The sequence below is a fragment of the Octopus sinensis genome, linkage group LG11, assembly GCF_006345805.1.
Source record: "Octopus sinensis linkage group LG11, ASM634580v1, whole genome shotgun sequence".
Taxonomy (NCBI): Eukaryota; Metazoa; Mollusca; class Cephalopoda; order Octopoda; family Octopodidae; genus Octopus; species Octopus sinensis.
In genome coordinates this window covers 58,920,655-58,939,868 of record NC_043007.1, presented here as the reverse complement: position 1 = coordinate 58,939,868, position 19,214 = coordinate 58,920,655, and the positions used below count along the sequence as shown (strand labels likewise).

General features: G+C 31.6%; 1 protein-coding gene and 1 long non-coding RNA gene across 5 annotated transcripts in view; both read left to right on the top strand.

Moving 5' to 3' along the window:
* Positions 1–19,214, top strand: part of LOC115217146 (AN1-type zinc finger protein 3) — a 57,364-nt gene that overhangs the window by 14,947 nt on the left and 23,203 nt on the right. The window contains exon 1 of one of the 4 annotated variants that reach the window (XM_036507523.1): positions 4,298–4,426. The exons of the other annotated variants lie outside the window; for them this stretch is intronic. The gene's annotated coding sequence lies outside the window, so the exon portion shown is untranslated. Of the gene's footprint in view, positions 1–4,297; positions 4,427–19,214 lie in introns of those variants that run through there. 4 annotated transcript variants of the gene reach the window in all.
* On the top strand, positions 7,204–17,146 carry LOC118765441. The gene is made up of 3 exons (XR_005001311.1): positions 7,204–7,341; positions 15,585–15,590; positions 17,136–17,146. It is a non-coding gene; the product is annotated as an uncharacterized LOC118765441 (long non-coding RNA).

Below are 19,214 nucleotides of genomic sequence, written 5' to 3'. Positions count from 1 at the left end.
ATATAATGTTCATATATATTTATATGTATATATATAATGTTCATATATATTTATATGTATATATATAATGTTCATATATATTTATATGTATATATATAATGTTCATATATATTTATATGTATATATATAATGTTCATATATATTTATATGTATATATATATAATGTTCATATATATTTATATGTATATATATATAATGTTCATATATATTTATATGTATATATATATAATGTTCATATATATTTATATGTAATATATATAATGTTCATATATATATGTAATAATATAATGTTCATATATATTTAATATATATAATGTTCATATATATTTATGTAATATATATAATGTTCATATATATTTATGTAATATATATAATGTTCATATATATTTATGTATATATATATAATGTTCATATATATTTATGTGTATATATATATAATGTTCATATATATTTATTTGTATATATATATAATGTTCATATATATTTAGTGTAGTATAATGTTCATATATATTTATTTGTATGTATAATGTTCATATATATTTATTTGTATGTATAAATTTTCATATATATTTATTTGTATATATAATGTTCATATATATTTATTTGTATATATAATGTTCATATATATTTATTTGTATATATAATGTTCATATATATTTATTTGTATATATAATGTTCATATATATTTATTTGTATATATAATGTTCATATATATTTATTTGTATATATAATGTTCATATATATTTATGTATATATATATAATGTTCATATATATTTGTGTATATATATATATATATAATGTTCATATATATTTAATGCATATATATTAATGTTCATATATATTTATATATATATATATATATAATGTTCATATATATTTATATGTATATATATATAATGTTCATATATTTATATGTATATATATATATAATGTTCATATATATTTATATGTATATATATATAATGTTCATATATATTTATATATATATATAATGTTCATATATATTTATATATATATATAATGTTCATATATATTTATATGTATATATATATATAATGTTCATATATATTTATATGTATATATATATATAATGTTCATATATATTATATGTATATATTATATGTTCATATATATTATATGTTATATATATATAATGTTCATATATATTTATATGTATATATATATGTTCATATATATTTATATGTATATATATATAATGTTCATATATTTATATATATATAATAATGTTCATATATATTTATATGTATATATATATAATGTTCATATATATTATATGTATATATATATATGTTCATATATATTTAATTAATATATATAATGTTCATATATATAATGTTCATATATATTTATATGTAATATATATAATGTTCATATATATTTATGTAATATATATAATGTTCATATATATTTATGTATATATATATAATGTTCATATATATTTATATGTATATATATATAATGTTCATATATATTTATTTGTATATATATATAATGTTCATATATATTTATTTGTATGTATATATATATAATGTTCATATATATTTATTTGTATGTATATAATGTTCATATATATTTATTTGTATGTATATAATGTTCATATATATTTATATGTATATATATAATGTTCATATATATTTATATGTATATATATAATGTTCATATATATTTATATGTATATATATATAATATATATGTAATATATATATTTATATGTATATATATAATGTTCATATATATTTATATGTATATATATAATGTTCATATATATTTATATGTATATATATATAATGTTCATATATATTTATATGTATATATATATAATGTTCATATATATTTATATGTATATATATATAATGTTCATATATATTTATATGTAATATATATAATGTTCATATATATTTATGTAATATATATAATGTTCATATATATTTATGTAATATATATAATGTTCATATATATTTATGTAATATATATAATGTTCATATATATTTATGTATATATATATATAATGTTCATATATATTTATATGTATATATATATAATGTTCATATATATTTATTTGTATATATATATAATGTTCATATATATTTATTTGTATGTATATATATATAATGTTCATATATATTTATTTGTATGTATAATGTTCATATATATTTATTTGTATGTATAATGTTCATATATATTTATTTGTATATATAATGTTCATATATATTTATTTGTATATATAATGTTCATATATATTTATTTGTATATATAATGTTCATATATATTTATTTGTATATATAATGTTCATATATATTTATTTGTATATATAATGTTCATATATATTTATGTATATATATATAATGTTCATATATATTTATGTATATATATATAATGTTCATATATATTTGTGTATATATATATATATATAATGTTCATATATATTTGTGTATATATATATATATATAATGTTCATATATATTTGTGTATATATATATATATATATAATGTTCATATATATTTGTGTGTATATATAATGTTCATATATATTTGTGTGTATATATAATGTTCATATATATTTGTGTATATATATAATGTTCATATATATTTGTGTATATATGTATATATATATATATGTGCGTGTGTATATATGTATATATAAAATTAATAATTTTGACAAATAAGTATATGTCAATTAGTAAAGACTCCTAAGAAAATTCCATGCACAAGTTTGGGCTATGCTGTTTATGGAAGACCAACAGTCACCCATGCATACTAGGTTCCTCTTTCCATCCCACCAATATTATCCGAGGGAAAGGCTAAGGTCAATACAGCTCGATACCAGTGACATTGCAACTCATTTCTACAGATTAGTGGTCTGGAGTAATGTGAAATAAAGTGTTTTGCTCAAGAACACAACAAAGAGCCTGGTTCAGAAATGAAACTTACTACCTCATGATTGTGAGCCTGACACTCTAACCAATGAGCCATTCAACTTCATATGTATAAAAAATAATAACTTATGATATATACATATTATATATATAAAAAAAAACTGTTGACGTATACATATGTGTAATAAATGTGGTATTTTCTATTATGCATGATATGTTTTGTGTGTATGTGGTGGTGGTCATCATCATTTCAGCATCCATTTTTCTACATTTGCTTGGGTTGGCCAGTATTTGTTCAGGTAGATATTCTATAGACAGATGTCCTTCCCGTCACCAACCCTCAACAGTTACCTAGCAACATATTTTCCCAAGAATATTGGAAATAAATGATACTGCTTAAAAGGTGGTGATAGTCGTTTACAACTATATGATGTCAAGACACGGGCCTTCACATATGTGCACGCAGGCATGCGTGTACACACATACACACACACATATTCATATCTACACACATGTACACGTGCAGTTTCTGTATACTAAACCCTCAAGTAAGACTGGTCAGCTCAGAGCTATAGTAGAGGGCACTGTAGAACTGAACCCAAAACCCCATGGTTGGGAAACCACAGTTTGTGTGCATGTATCATCATCATCATCGTTTAATGTCTGCTTTGCATGCTGGCATTAGTTGGTTGTTCACTTATAGTTCATTATATGAATATAAGATATTCTGTATGTATTGATGTGTATATGGTATATAATATGTAACTTCTTATATATGTTATATATATATACACATATATATTGTTTATCTCGTATACACACACACATATATATATATATATAAAACTCATGTAAATCATATGGAGTGACATTTTTATTTTATATATTATCTGTTACATACAATATATATTACGTGATGTATGTGTAATATACATATGTATAATAGTTGTATTTATAATTATACATACAATATTGTAATGTGTGTGTGTGTGTGTAAAAACCGGCTTGAGTGCTTATGTGAATGGAAAACTGTGTCATATTTCGCCCACATCTTTCCGTAACGAATTTAGAATGTTTAGTGAGGTCAGTGTTGATATTTTTGTCTTTTGTGAGTAAAAATCTTATGAATGATTTTTTTTCTCTCGACATGTTTAAAAAGAACTTGTCCTCTCTCTCTCCCTCATATATATATATATATATATATAAAACATCTAAAATACATTTTAAAAGATAGACGGGAAACGTTTTATTCAAATTAATCTTACAAACATTAGGCGGTGTTTAATTAAGCGTTTTAAGGGGAAAACATCAACCGATGTTAATGAAGGTAGCTCAGTGCATAGGAATATTTATTGTTCCACATTATACCAAACACACACACAGACCAGGAGTATCAAGTAATACTCTCTCCTTCTCGCCTTATATGCTCTAACAACTCACCACTTCCTATTACCATGGTTGCTGGTTCTGTGTCACACCGAAGATTTGCTGCCAAAATGTCTGACCAGTTGTTGGTTATTTAAAAACGGTTAGTGGCATCGGTTATCTTGTACGGAGACATTTCTTTTTTGTCTTTTCTTTTTAATCTCTGTAATCGTAGCATTATTGTTATTGTGAACTCTAGTGTTGAAACAGACTCCCCATTTCGTTGACTTCCAGTATTTCCGTTTCGGTAAAGTAATGAATGCCGTCAACTTCATTTCTCTTCATATCTGATTGTAACTTTAAAAAAGAAAAAAGAAAAACCAAATTCATTCTACTTTAAGATGGTGTTTATTTTAGATTTATTTGGGTTATATTATAATTTGAACTGCGGAAATTGAAAGAAAGTAACATTTTTGTGTGTATATATGTCAACTTATATCTTTCGACCCAGTAAACAGCTAATCTATCTAAATTTGTTTTTATACTAATATTTTTAATGTTTGTAACTATTTGAAATGAAGAGGATACGCTTTCGTTTTCGGTTTTCAATTCTCGCAGTTAAACTACATAGTAACCTTTATTTCTCCCACCCCATCGCGGTCATCATTTAAAACATGTGTGCGTGCGCACGCGTCTGTCTAAAAATGTATTTTTGACACTGATGTCCTTTCGGTGCTGAGTCAACGTACCTGTTATTAAAAACATGATTGTCACACAATCTCATTTTGCTTTCTTCTCTGAATACCGAAGTCCTGTGCCTTAAAAAATAAAGAATAATAATAATTATCGTACACATTCATCTCGCTCTTCTTCTAACTCCCACCCTATTCCTCCCTCTCTTTCTGAAGGTAGTTGCTGTATATTACTCTTTTCCATCTGATTATATTACGTACTTTGTTTCTTTCGATCTCCCTTCTTCATTTATATTTCCACCCTGATATCGCTATGTCTTTATGCTAGTTATTCACACCGCCTGGACTGGCCTCCTGCTAATAATGCAAGTCTCAGTCCTTGACAGCTGTCTTGAGAACTTGTCATGTTTCTTCCACTGACAGTGGTCGACTCGGAGCAGCATTATTAATACCTGCATTTTATTCTTCTCCCTCTCTCTATTTTCATTCTCCTCCTCTCGTTCTCTTCATTTTCTCTCTCCATTCTCTCTTCGTTCTCTCTTTTTCTCTGTAATTTCGTTCTCTCTCTCTAATTTCGTTCTTTCTCTCTCTCTCTCTCTCTCTCTCTCTCTCTCTCTCTCTCTCTCTCTCTCTCTAATTTCGTTCTTTATCTCTTCGTTCTCTCTGTCTAGGTTGCTGCCTGCCAAGCCACTACATTCATAAATAATAGATTTTCCTTTCCAAGACCAATAATTTCAAATAGCTTATAAATACAGTGGTTGGAATTTCTCAGTAAAAATATATACAGGGAAAAAATTACGGCACAGATGAGACTGAATTTTTTTTTTCCCTTTGATATTTGTACTTTTTTGTGTTTAGAATAGAATACTTGGTAAAACAATATAGGTTCAGGAAATTTTTTATAAATTGAAACTGAATCTTATTTTGAAACAAAAAGGGAGAAAAATAAACTCCATAGTGATTTCTACATCAGTTTGGAAGTTTAAAATACAGATTTATTTGAGGCCAATTTTCTGTTATTTATGGCTTTTAAATGTAGGTCTTGAATTGACTTATTTAAAATACTTTTCTGCACATCAACATCATCAGTGTTATCTGAATCATTAAATACAGTTAAGCTTTAACCTGTCTCCATAGTCAGTCAGTTATTGGGTTGCATTTATTGATCAAGGCCAGATATTATTGAGAGGATTGTTTTTGTTTTTTTATGTAATAAAAGTTTTCTTGGATAGATGATGACTGATTGCTTTAAAATGTGCATATCAATCATAATGTAAAAGATATATGTATGTTTTATCTTTTACTTGTTTGTCATTAGATAGTGGCCATACTGGAGCACCACCTTGAATTTTTCAGTCCAATGAATCAGCCTCAGTACTTTTTGTTAAGCCTGGTACTTATTTCTGTTGGTCTTTTTTCTTGAACTGCTAAGTTACAGGGACATAAAGACACTGGTTGTCAAGCGGTGTTAGGAACAAAAACATGTGCATCACACACACACGCTTTAGTTTCCATCTACTAAATTCATTTATAAGGCTTTGGTTGGCCTGAGACTATAGGAGATACCCAAGGTGCCATACAGTGAGACTGAACCCAGAACTATGAGGTTGGGAAGCAAGCTTCTGACCACACAGCCACATCTGTGCCTATATATCATATATCAACTCTTTGGGCATCATAGTCTCTGCGCTAAAAAAGGTCAATTTGAAAGTGTGTGTGCATATACATACATAAGCTCACAGTCTTTGAATTTTTTATTTTAATCATTTAATCAGGTTTGAGCATTACCCACAATCCTTTTCATGGTCTCAAACCAGACCTAATATGAATGGTGCTAGAAGCACCCTGGTGATGTTAAACCAGGCAATGGATTAAATCTACCACCCAATCAGATCAAGGTGAGATTTGAGTACTCAGAATACAAAAGCCAGAATAAATACCACAGTTGTTCCATTTCACTTCTCTGGATTGATACTTTTGTTGTTTTTTCTTGACCGCTGAAAGAATTAAAAGGTAAAATTAACCATACCAGGATTTGAACTCTGATTTGTTGCAACAAATCCTATGAAGCATTCTGTCCAATGTTATAATGACTCTGCCAATTCACCTTGTAGTGTGTTCAATATTCTCCATATTTTGTGCTAGGGGCTTGACAGTTGTGGAAATGGATTGCAAATGTGAAGTTTTTTGAAAATTATTCCTAATTGAAGACCAACGAAAACTTTAGCATTTACATTATTGTCAAAAGTAATGCTTATTTATTCACATTGTTTTGAATTAATCATGCATTATTTTGTAGCTATGAAATTTTGGTGAAGTAACTGTTAAGTTTTAGAATGATATTGTGGGATTGGTGTGAAAGGCCACATCTGGCCAGTTTCATCATGTTTGATATTATAGCCAGTTTAAATGTGAAAGAGTTAAAATGCACATTCTACTCACAAACATGTTACACACAAAGACACAGGCATAGTAAAATAAAAGATTCAATTATGTAAATCTGAATAAAGCAACTTTCTTTCCTAGGAGCTGTCTGCTTTATTAGAAACAAAATTTAAGAATATAGCATACATGTACACTTAATAACCAAACAAGGAATGACCATTTACTTTAGGTTTGTTCTAGGTGAACTAAAAAGATGCTCTGAAATAGTATTAAATTCTTGTGTACCCTACAGTTGATGTATAATTGTCTTCCATAGAAAAGATTAGGATGATCTCTTATTTTTTTCTGCTCTATAGAAGTCATTATCATTTAACATATGTTTTCCATGCTGGCCTGGGTTGAACAATTTGACTAGAGCTGGTATAGCTAAGAGCCACACCAGGCTCCATTGTCTGTTCTGTTTCTATGACTGGATGCCCTTAATGCCAACCACTCCACAGAGTGTACTAGGTGTTTTTTTTTTATATATATATATGGCACCAGTATCAATTCTGCGGTGGTGGATGGGTCTTTTGAATACAGTAATGCACCAGATATCTTGGTCCTTAGTCACCTCCTTCATAAGGCTCAGTATCTTGAGATTCGCCCTCAATACTTCATCCCATGTCTTTCTTGGTCTCCCTCTTCCACAAGTTCATCCACTTGAAGTGATCAGCACTTCTGTATGCAACTGTCTACATCCATATTTGTGCCAATCAATACTAACCAGTAAAATTCTTCTTTGCTTTATGGTGTATGTGTACATGAGAGAGAGAGAGAGAGAGAGAATATTTTGAGTTTCTGGGAGTTTAACAAAATTCTAATAGTAATCCTCCTCAGTAACTTCTTCGTCAAGTTTTGCTAAGTTACTAAATTTGCAGTAATTCCTTGCTTACCAAATGTAGTCTGTGTTACTTTGAGTTTCTGTCAAATTTCTCAAGTTACTGCTATGTACACATGTTATTTAAGTCTACAAAGTATGTTTAGTATCTGCAGTTGACATCTCCAGAACTCTGATTCTGGGACTTGCAGGTTCTGCCTTTGACTTATATCTGCCAAGACAGCAATGTGAAAATATCCATTTTATCATTTTTGAAATATCAAAACTGAAAAAATATGTCTGTCCTCTTCACACTGCTTGACAACTGGTGTTGGCTTGTTTATATCCATGTAATGTAGTGGTCTGGTAAAAGAGACTGATAGAATAAGTACCAGATTGGGTCCATTTGTTTGACTAAAACTCTTCAAAGTGATGGTCCACCATGGCCACAACCCTATAAGTGAAACTATTAAAAATAATAAGATATGAATTTTCAGTTGCTTTTGTATTCAGATGTTCAAAGTTTAAAATAATAGATTTCTGTCTTCTGATATTTATTATATCTAAATTTCTGAAAGCTGAGTGTTTAGATATCCTTGTACTACACACACACTTGCTAACAATGTCTATTAATTCCTGTTGGATAAAGTATTTGTTTTATTAAATTGAGCTGGGTTTGAACACTGAATATGTAAATACTTTTTCAGTTGTCTATAATCCTACCACTCTTTCAAACTAAGGGATAATGTAAGTTTAAGAAAAAGATGTTTTATAGATGTATATCTATAAACTTACATTATCCTTTGGTTTAGAGCCCATATTTTTAGTGGAGAAAGAATCTGTTGTTTAACCCCCAGTAGTATTGCTTTTTTTTTGTAAATACAATAGTGTTTTGAGAGGATTGACTGCTATATCTAGCAGGCAGTGACCTTGTAGAAACCTTGTTGGCTTGAGAAAAAATGTTTTATGTGTTAATAAGTTACGTTTGGTGTTATTAGTGGAGGCAGTATCTTAGACTTTCAACTGCAGTGTTGGAATTGAATTAATTTCCTGTAAACACCTTGTCAATAAGACAATACTAATTTCCAGTATCAAACAGTTTAGCGCCACCTTGAATCTGGTTCAGTCTTTTTCTTTTGCCAGGAAAGGTTGTTTATTAAAAACATCTTTTGAACATATTTTCAACCATTTTATATATAGATGTAGGTGTGATTGGTAAGAGGTTTGCTTTACAACCATATAATTCTGAGTTTAGTCCCACCGCATGGCACCTTGGCCAAGTGTCTTCTGCTATAGCTCAGACTGACCAAAGCCTTGTGAGTGGATTTGCTAGCTGGACTCTCCTTCCTCTGCTGCTTGACAACTGGTATTGATGTGTTTATGTCTACATAACTTAGTGGTTTGGCAAAAGGGACAAGGCCTAAAAAAAATTCAAGGCAGTGCCCTAGCATGGCCACAGTCTAATGACTGAAATAAGTAAGATACTATTGGTGCTGTAAATCTTTTATGCTGTAGTTCTACAGCTGCTGATTATCTTGACTAGTACAAAGATTAACATGTCAAATTGAGGTCAAATTTTGTGACTCCATGTGCTATTTGTAGACACATAATTTCTAATATTTCTTAGGTGGCAAGCTGGCAGAATCACCAGCATGCTGGGCAAAATGCTTAGTGGCATTTCATTCTTCCTTATATTCTGAGTTCAAATTCTGCCAAGGTCAGCTTTGCCTTTCATCCTTTCAGGGTTGATAAAATAAGTACAAGTTGAGCACTGGGGTTGATGTAATTGATTTACCCCCATCCCCCAAAATTGCTGGCCTTGTTCCAAAATTTGAAACCAATATTGTTCCTATGCATCTTCTTAGCAAGAAAGGTTAAGTGGAACAGATGATTTTGAAGGATCAGGGCGTCTCACCCATTGACTCTATTGAACTGTTTTAACAAATGATACTCGATACTTTGTCACATTTGATTACATCCTTGGTGTTACATTTGACTGATTTAGGGTTAAGCATGTTTAGACATTTAGCAAATATAAGCACACTTCACTGCAGTCATATATACATCCCTTCTTTAAGAGGAATTTCTATTTTTAAATTTCTCATGTTATAGTCAAGTGAACAATAAGGAAAACTAAAACTATTTGACTATTTGTGTTATATTGCAAACAACTTGTAGGCGACAGTTGATGCTGTGAATTTAAATTTCAGCCAGTCTTTACCAAAGATCTGTCTCCAGTTCTCAGTTTCACATTAATCTACAAAGCTGAGTAATGTGTATCCATAGGATCTTTAATCATTGCCATCACTTTAATGTTCACTTTTCCTTGCTTGTATGGATTGAACAAGATTTGTTGAGGTAGATTTTTCAATGCCCGGATGCCCTTTCTTTCACCAGCCCTCATCTATTTCCATGCCAGTTACTTTTCACAGAAGACTGGAAACAAACAGTGGTTCTTGTGTACTACAATCATATAATATCAAGACAAGGATGGACTCGCACACATTCTCTCTCAATAGTGCTTGAAATAATGCCATCAATCCCTCTGTTACAAACTGTTATTTATTATACAAGAATTTCTCTATGAAAGTTGCTTTATGGAGAAATGTTATATAACATTGAAATATAAATGAATTACAATGGATTAGATATAACTGGGAGAATGTGTTGAACATAATTGTGAGTGAGTTTGATGTCACACTACCAAGTATACATCAAACTGTTACAAAACTACTAATCCTGACGTAAAGAATGACTGGTTTATCTGTAATGCAGGCACACTGGAATAATCTCTGGAACTGTTTGATATTATGGCACTGAGGTCAAAGATAATTGTTAATTTAAAAATGTTTAATCAGTTAACTCTTATTCTAGTTGTGGTAAATGAGCTCACTTCCATTTTGAGTATACTTTACCTAATTTATCTGTAGATCCCTTGTTTAACAAATCTAAAATGAATTGGATGTTTTCATATAAACCTCATTTGTTTTTCAAAGTAGTTATACTGTTCTCTTACTAGTTTATCGTTGGACTAGTGGCCTTGCATTTGTTCCACCTTTGGTGGTATATAAATTGAATGTGGGCAAGGTTTGAACTCACAAGCATATTGTTTAAAAAGAAATTACACAAAGAGAGAATAGAAGGTGCAGGAAATATTCAAGTTATTAAGTTGAAGAGATTAATGTAGGCTTAAGATCTCTACAATTTTTTAAATGGAGCAGCCTGCTCATTGTTAGGGGTCATCCCACATTACTGGATTACTCTACAGTGAGCATCTTTTGATTTAAGTCTCAGAACATTGCTATGCTAACAATTGTGTACCTGGTCAGATATTCAAGTATGTTTTATAACAGACAGGCTAGACAAAGACTACAACCATACTTGGTTCTGTATATTCTACTCTCTTGATTGTTCAGACTTTTCAGTCCCTCCTCATTAACCTTTTCCTTCAATTTTTTTTTCCTCATTTTTTGCAAATTAACTTATTCTCTTTTACAAGTTGGAGCTTTGTCATTTTACAACTGATGTTAATGTATCCACAGATAATATTTGTGAATCATGTCAAAGGCTGGCAAAAGGTTTTCAGATTTTAAAACAACTTGAAGATACTGATGGAGGTAGAGAAGAAAGGTTGAACTGAATAACTGAATCTTATTCACTGATTTTTGCCCTTTTTGCCATGCTTTCCTCACTTTCATCTGCAGGAGTTTTCAATAAAAGTCTGTCCAATGAGGTCTGTTTCATCCTCCCTTTCATAATGTTTCTGAAATGAGTTAGGCAAGTGTCATTAAATAGTACCATCACATGCTCAGTTGCAACTTTTTCTGGATGTTTCTTTCGAAGAAAGTCAAAGATTCTCCCACATTCCCAACATTTCCCTTATCACTCTTTAGAGATAACCTCCTCCATGTCACTTATTTACTGCAAAACCTCCGTGTGCTACTGTGTCTGTAGCTCCTTTAACTCCTCCATTGTCTGTTCCTTGGAGTGCTCCTCGATGAGCTTGTTGATATCACCATCCATGGACTTGCCGAGGGATACAATCTCCTCCACCACTGCTGCTTCAGGTTTGAATCTTTGAAAGTCCGTTTCAAACCTCAGGCCACAAGCTTCTTCCACGCAGAGGTCAAGGTTCTCTTTGTAACACCTTGCTACGCCATATCGATAATTCTGAGACATATCACAATGTTATAGTTGTCCTTCCAGAACTATCGAAGGGTAAGGTTTGTGCTCTCCATCACCCCAAAGCAGCGGCAGAATAGGTGCTTGGTGAAGAGCTTATAGAAATTAGAAATTACCTGCTGGTCCATGGGCTGCAGGATAGGGATGGTGTTAGGTGGAAGATAGAGAACCGTTATAAACTTGAACAACTCACCTGATTTCTCATCCGTACAAGTGCCTGGGGTCTGCTCTAGCAAATCAGCGGAAATAGCTCATGCCTTCTTGCAGATTATAACCTCAGTCATGGTATCTCTATCAACAGCTCCATATTTTCATGGATAGATGACCACTATTTAGAAAATATTTTAATACCCTTGGCTGGCATTATAGCCTTTATCGACTCTGTCTGCTTCATTATGGTGTAGATCATAGAAGTACTATGCTCGTACTGCTTTGCCAAGTCAATCTTGGTCATGTTTTTCAATAATTTCTTTCTTTAATTCAATGCACATCATCTGCTTCTTCTCACCACCGTCCTTCACACTCACTTTATTTGAACTCATGGTTGGGAAAATGAAGTTTTACAAAATAGTTGCGAGCACAACACTGATGCTTCTGTATCCTGCAACTGCTTAGTAAGCATTTTACCACCCATCTAGCTAATGATCCACTAGTGATTTTCGCACTTGCTAACGCACATGTCTGTCTAGCTAGTGATCAACTAATGATCTTTGCACTTGCTAACATGCATGTCAGTCTACCTATTGAGTTAGTTGTTATGGCATTCACTGTGGTGTTTACTATGCCAACTAGCAGTGGGGTATCTGAAGCTGGCTCGCAACTCAAATAAAAAAAATCGGCTGAGAGATGGCTCATATCTCGAAAAAATTGTTAGTTGGGACACTTGTGAGTCAAGGTACCACTGTAATCACTTTACAAACCCCACTTAAGCATGTGACCTTCTGAAGCTGTTCCTCCATTTAGCAATACATTTATCCCCTGAAGCATTGTTGCCTTGCTCATCCTAACTGATAATTATAATTAGGTGGTTATCATGAGCACTTGCTAGATGGGAAAACACTAATTAGATATATAATCATGTAACACACATTTAAAGATAATATATGAAGGAGAATTGTAACAGCTTTGGTTTTAAGTTTGCAAATTTGTTGGACTCTTTCATAGCTAGAATTAGCATATTTGATTTGACCTACCTCTCTCCTTTCTTCATTTTGTAATCAGTTGACATGATCCAGAGATGGGCCAAATAAATAGTGAACAAGAGCTAATACTGGGTTGATATCATTGATTAAATCACTTGAAAGCAGAACCCCAGAATAGCTAAAGGTGTATATAATGTGTGTGTGTGTGTGTATATATATATATATATATATATATATATATATATATATATCATATACCAAGGGGGGAAACTAGAAGTAGTTGATAGCTTCCATTTCCTAGGTGACCAAGTCAGTAGCAGGGGTGGATGCTCTGAGAGCGTAGCTGCCAAAATAAGAATAGTAGCCTGGGCAAAGTTCAGGGAGCTTCTACCTCTGTTGGTAACAAAGGGCCTCTCCCTCAGAGTGAAAGACACTGTATGATGTATGTGCACAAACACTTGTTTCACGGCAGTGAAATATGGGCTGTGACTGCTGATGACATTTGAAAAAAATGAAGCTAGTATGCTCTGCTGGATGTGTAATGTCAGTGTGCATATACAACAGTGTAAGCCATGTATTGCATATGGATGAGGACAGCTGTGTGAAAAAGTGTCACACCCTAACAGTGGAAGAGGTAGATCCAGGAAGACGTTGGATGAGGTGAAGCATGACCTTCAAATGTTGGGCCTCACAGAGGCAGTGGAAAGCATCCGAGACCCATTGAGATATGCTGTGATTGAGAAGAAGCAAAATCATGGCTGATGCCAGTGTTGCATAATCTTCAATCATTGGGCAGTTATACTGTGCTTGAGAAGACCTGTTGAGTTGAATGAAATCATAGTCGTAGCACATAAAAAGCACCACTCAAGTGTGGTTGATGCCAGTGCCACTTGACTGGCCGCTGTGCCAGTAGCATGTAAAAAGCACCCACTACACTTGCAGAGTGGTTGGCATTAGGAAAGGCATCCAGCTGTAGAAACCTTGCCAGATCAGATTGTAACCTTATGCAGCCTCGTGGCTTGCCAGTCCTCAGTCAAGCTATCCAACCCATGTCAGCATGGAAAGCGGACATTAAACGATATTGATGATGATATATATATATAATAGATTATTCTATGTTGGTGTAAATTAGGCTTTTTTTTTCTTACAACTTCATAAGGCACATGGCCTCAAATTTGTTGGGTGGAAGCAGTTAATTATGCAAGTCACCCTGAATCAATATCAGAAAGATTAAAAGCACTTGACTTCAGCATGATTTGAACTTGGAACAAATATAGCTAAGTGTTTGGTTCAATTCCCTAACAATTCTTCCAGTCCAGAGCATTGGGCTCACAGTCATGAGGTAGTTAGTTCAATTCCTGGACCAGGCAAGAAACTTTATTTCGTATTGCTCCAGTTCATTCAGCTGTAGAAATGAGTTGCAACATCACTGTGTTGGCCTTTGCCTTTCCTTTGGATAACATCAGTAGCATGGAGAGGGGAGACTGGTATGCATGGGCAACTGCTGATCTTCCATAAACAACCTTGCCTGGATTATGCCCTGCAGAGTAACTTTCTAGGTGCAGTCCCATGGTCATCCATAACCGAAGGGGTCCTTTACTCTTTATATAATTGTTTCACTTTGCTATAGTCTATGTATGTAATGCTTTAACTATGGAACAAAATTTGATGTAATGAGTGCTCATGAAAATTCCATTGTTGATTAGTAATCTATAAGATTGCTAGAAATTTACAGACTACCATAAAACATAATTTATAAAATTCTAAGACAATGCTACCACCTAATTCATAGTCTTTAGCTACAACCTGAGGAGCCCGAGACATTTGTGTATGTTTGCCTCATGGACAGCAGGAATTGCAAAATCGTCAGATTAGACAAATGTCCAATATTAACAAATACAATTTACCTATCACTGACATTGCAGTTATGTTAGTTCAGTTTCACTGAAAGGCATCGGCTAGAGCCTTGGATTGAGTAATTTGTGAGTGGAACAGAAGTTTGTGTGTGTATCTGTATTTAAATAAGTGTTGTTTTCAAAATGTGTAATTTAGTGAGTTGAGAAATATGTTGATGAAATAAGTCCTGTTGGGAGGATGAATATGACTAAACTATTGAAATCTGTGCCCCAGCTTGACCTCTGTCAAGAAAACTAGTAGAAAAAGATAAAAATATATTTTAAACTCTGGACATAACTATGTTTCTATGAGAGAAATACATGCAAAAAGCGACTGTTCATTTCAGCAGTAAGACTACAAAGAGATATTTGCACAAACACTCCTTAATGGTAGAATTCTCTGTAATGAGACCTTCCTAATTTTGGATATAAAATTTAAATGTTGCAATTGAAGTTACACCTGTAAATGTTCAGTAAATATATTGAGAATGTATATTTGTGCAATGTCTGTGGAAAGAGCTAAATAGACTTAATGTGTGGCTAGACTGATAATTGGGTTTATTTGTGTGTGTGTATATATATATATATATATATTTATATATATATATATATATATATATAATGTGAATGAAATAGACAAAGTAAATCATATCAAAAGTTTTATTTTTCATTCTCAACCCAAGTGTTTATGTGAGATAAATGCATGTTTAAAAAATTCACTTCATCAGTAAGATGATAAATGAGATATTTACTCAAAGCAGGCTCATTTATAAACTCTAGTAGTTGCCATAAAGAACACTATGTATTATAAATAAATCTGAAGTGTGGGGCATTTTTTTCTTTGTGTGTGTACATTCATTTATTTCACAGATTCTTAATTGTATCTCATGGGTAAGAAAATCTTTGTATTTTTATTTTGATATACATTCCTTGATTCATTTTTGGGTCATTCTATTTTCAATTTATTTTGACTGAAATTCTCTTCCCAATCACAACTTCTGGTTTAATCTCACTGTGCAGCACTCAAGGCAAGTGTCTTCTACAATAGCCCTGGGGGCCAACCAAACCCTTGTAAATGCGTTTGGTAGATAGAAACTAAAAGTCCATTTTGTGTGTTTACATTTACTACTCTATAATAGTTGGCTTGATATGAGCAGTTATTGTTGTCACTGCTCTTTCAAGAAATGATCTTCTTGCTTCCTACATTCAAAAGATACATGAAATAAGAAATTATTTGAAAAATGAGTAATTCCTCTATAACATTTGTCTAACCCATGCTAGCATGGAAAAACAACTGAAAATGAACAGTACCATTATTTATTCATATATTAGCACATACATTATCTGAAATTTTTTATAGCTTTTTTTTTATTTTCAATTTGGAACAAGTATACAGAAATCTGAGTGGGTCATGTATTTTCTCTAAGTGTTACATTTCTATGTATACATATTGTATAGATGTTGATGGTTAAGTTAAAATTTTGTATTTGATTGGGGCTACTGATGATGTTTTTAATTAATTTTCCATGGCAATGCTGTCCTGGCCATTATTTCAGTTTGCATTATTTCAAAATCCTAAATTTACTTTTAATAAACTAAGTATATTGGAATTTAAGTAAAGAATTAGTAGTTTATGGCTTACAGGAAATGGCTTTGTTATCCTAAACAAAACTAATTTGGGGGTTTTGTTGAATCAAGGTAGTAAAATTTGCTGAAGATTTTTGGCCATCAGACTTTGACAAATGTAATGATATGAACCAGATTAATGATCTTAGGTTTCAATACTATATTAGTAGAATTTAGAAATAACAGAAGTGCTACTATTTGTAGAGGGGGAGAGAAACAGGCATACCCTTCCCATCTTGGAAGATTCTTTTTTTTTTTTTTCATTCTAAGACTGACAGATATTTTAGTAGTTATTGTTAGTGATATGTAGACTTATTACAAAGTGAATAGCAGTACATTTAAGATGGCTGTGGAATGGCTTGACAAAAGTAGTGAGACCCAGTTGAGGAAATCTCCAATGGAAAATGGCTTTTTTAATGAGGTCATTGCCTCAATGTTGTGTGGAACTTTTTTCTTCTTCTTTCTTATTTCTTACAGCTGACTACAGGCATTCAGAATGAGGTTTTTTTTTTCATCTGCAATACGAAGCAGCTCATTCCTTCACTGGTAATAGGAGGAAAATTGAATAATGCTTAAAGCCACACCCTTTGAAAATTTAGAATAATTAACAACCATCGTTAATATAATGATCAATGTTTAAGTTGAAACCTTTTTTAAAAAAACAGATGGTCTTCATTTTGAAGATGTTATGGTGTTAGATTGATCAGTAGAACAAACAACTTATCTGAAGCTCTCTTAAAGCTTGTGAAATTTTCAGTTTTTAATGTAAGACATTATGCTGCATGTTTTCCTCTTTCCTCCATTGAAATTTGTAACTTTAGTTGTAATAATTGTGTGAGAGAGTGAGTGCAATTTTATATTTTTGAATTTGATATATTATTAAATTCTAGTATGCAGTAAATCTAAATCTGAGTAGGCTTTTACAGCTATTAGATTACAACTCTAGTTAGCACATGCACATATAAACACCATTTTTTTCATCTAATTATTTATACATTTGTGCAATTAAATTATGCACAAGCTCCCCTCTCACTTTCCCTTCCTCTCCCTCCTTTCACTCTAGACGTAACATCTTTCTACATTTTCTTTTATGGACTTTATTAGTAATTTTTCATTTTGTCTTCATATAGATTGGATAGGCTTTGTCATATTATTGGTCCACGAATTGTGATGGCATACTTCACTGCAAGTGTTTTTATAGTCATTCTGAATAGGATATTTAATTTAAATATACGTAACTGAAGAATGAGCATCTGGACTTTTAAGAGAAATTCCTCAATTTACTTATTCTATTCAGTAATTGATTCTCAGCCTTATAAGGCCATTGATTTCTAGGAAACATTGAGTTTATATTTGACTCAATTTTAATATTGGGTTTTGATATATTTAAATATTCCTGGATAATTAGATATAGAACCATAATTTTTTTTTCTCTCAAGACAAACTTTCATATAATTTAGATCAAACACTATAAATGTTTCAATTTTATGCTTAATTTGCATTTAAATGAATGGCAATTCTGTAATTTTATTGCAATATAGAGCTTTTCAACCACAAATTTATGTTTGCTGCCCAACCACATGGTTCCAGGTTTAGTCTCATTGTGTGGCATCTTGGGCAAATGTCTACTATGGCCTCTGGCCAACCAAATCCTTGTGAGTGAATTTGCTAGATGGAAACTGAAAGAAGCCCAAAGTACCAAGCTAAAAAGAAAAAAGTACTGGGTTTGATTCCTTCAACAACAAATTCTTCAAGGTGATGCCCCGGCATGACCACAGTCTAATGTCCGAAACAAAAGGTAAAGATTACTTTGTGTGTGTGTCTAAACATTTGCATTACTTGTGAGCTGGATTTGTGTCATAAATTGAGACAACTAAAAGAATAAACTCAGATGTTCAGAGTACTAAAAGTTTATTGGTCAATGGAGACAATTACACTGATCTTACCATACTTCCATCTTTTATGGACATCTATTCTAGGGCACTGGATGGAACAGTTCCAAGAACTGTTGAGCTCATCACTTTCTATGAATGAGGAAAATAAAGCATCAGCTGACAGTTTCATTTTGCTAACACACACACACATTCCTTTTACTTTCTACTTGTTTCAGTCATTGAACTGTGGCCATACAGGGACCCTGCCTTGAAGGGTTTAGTCAAACAGATCAATC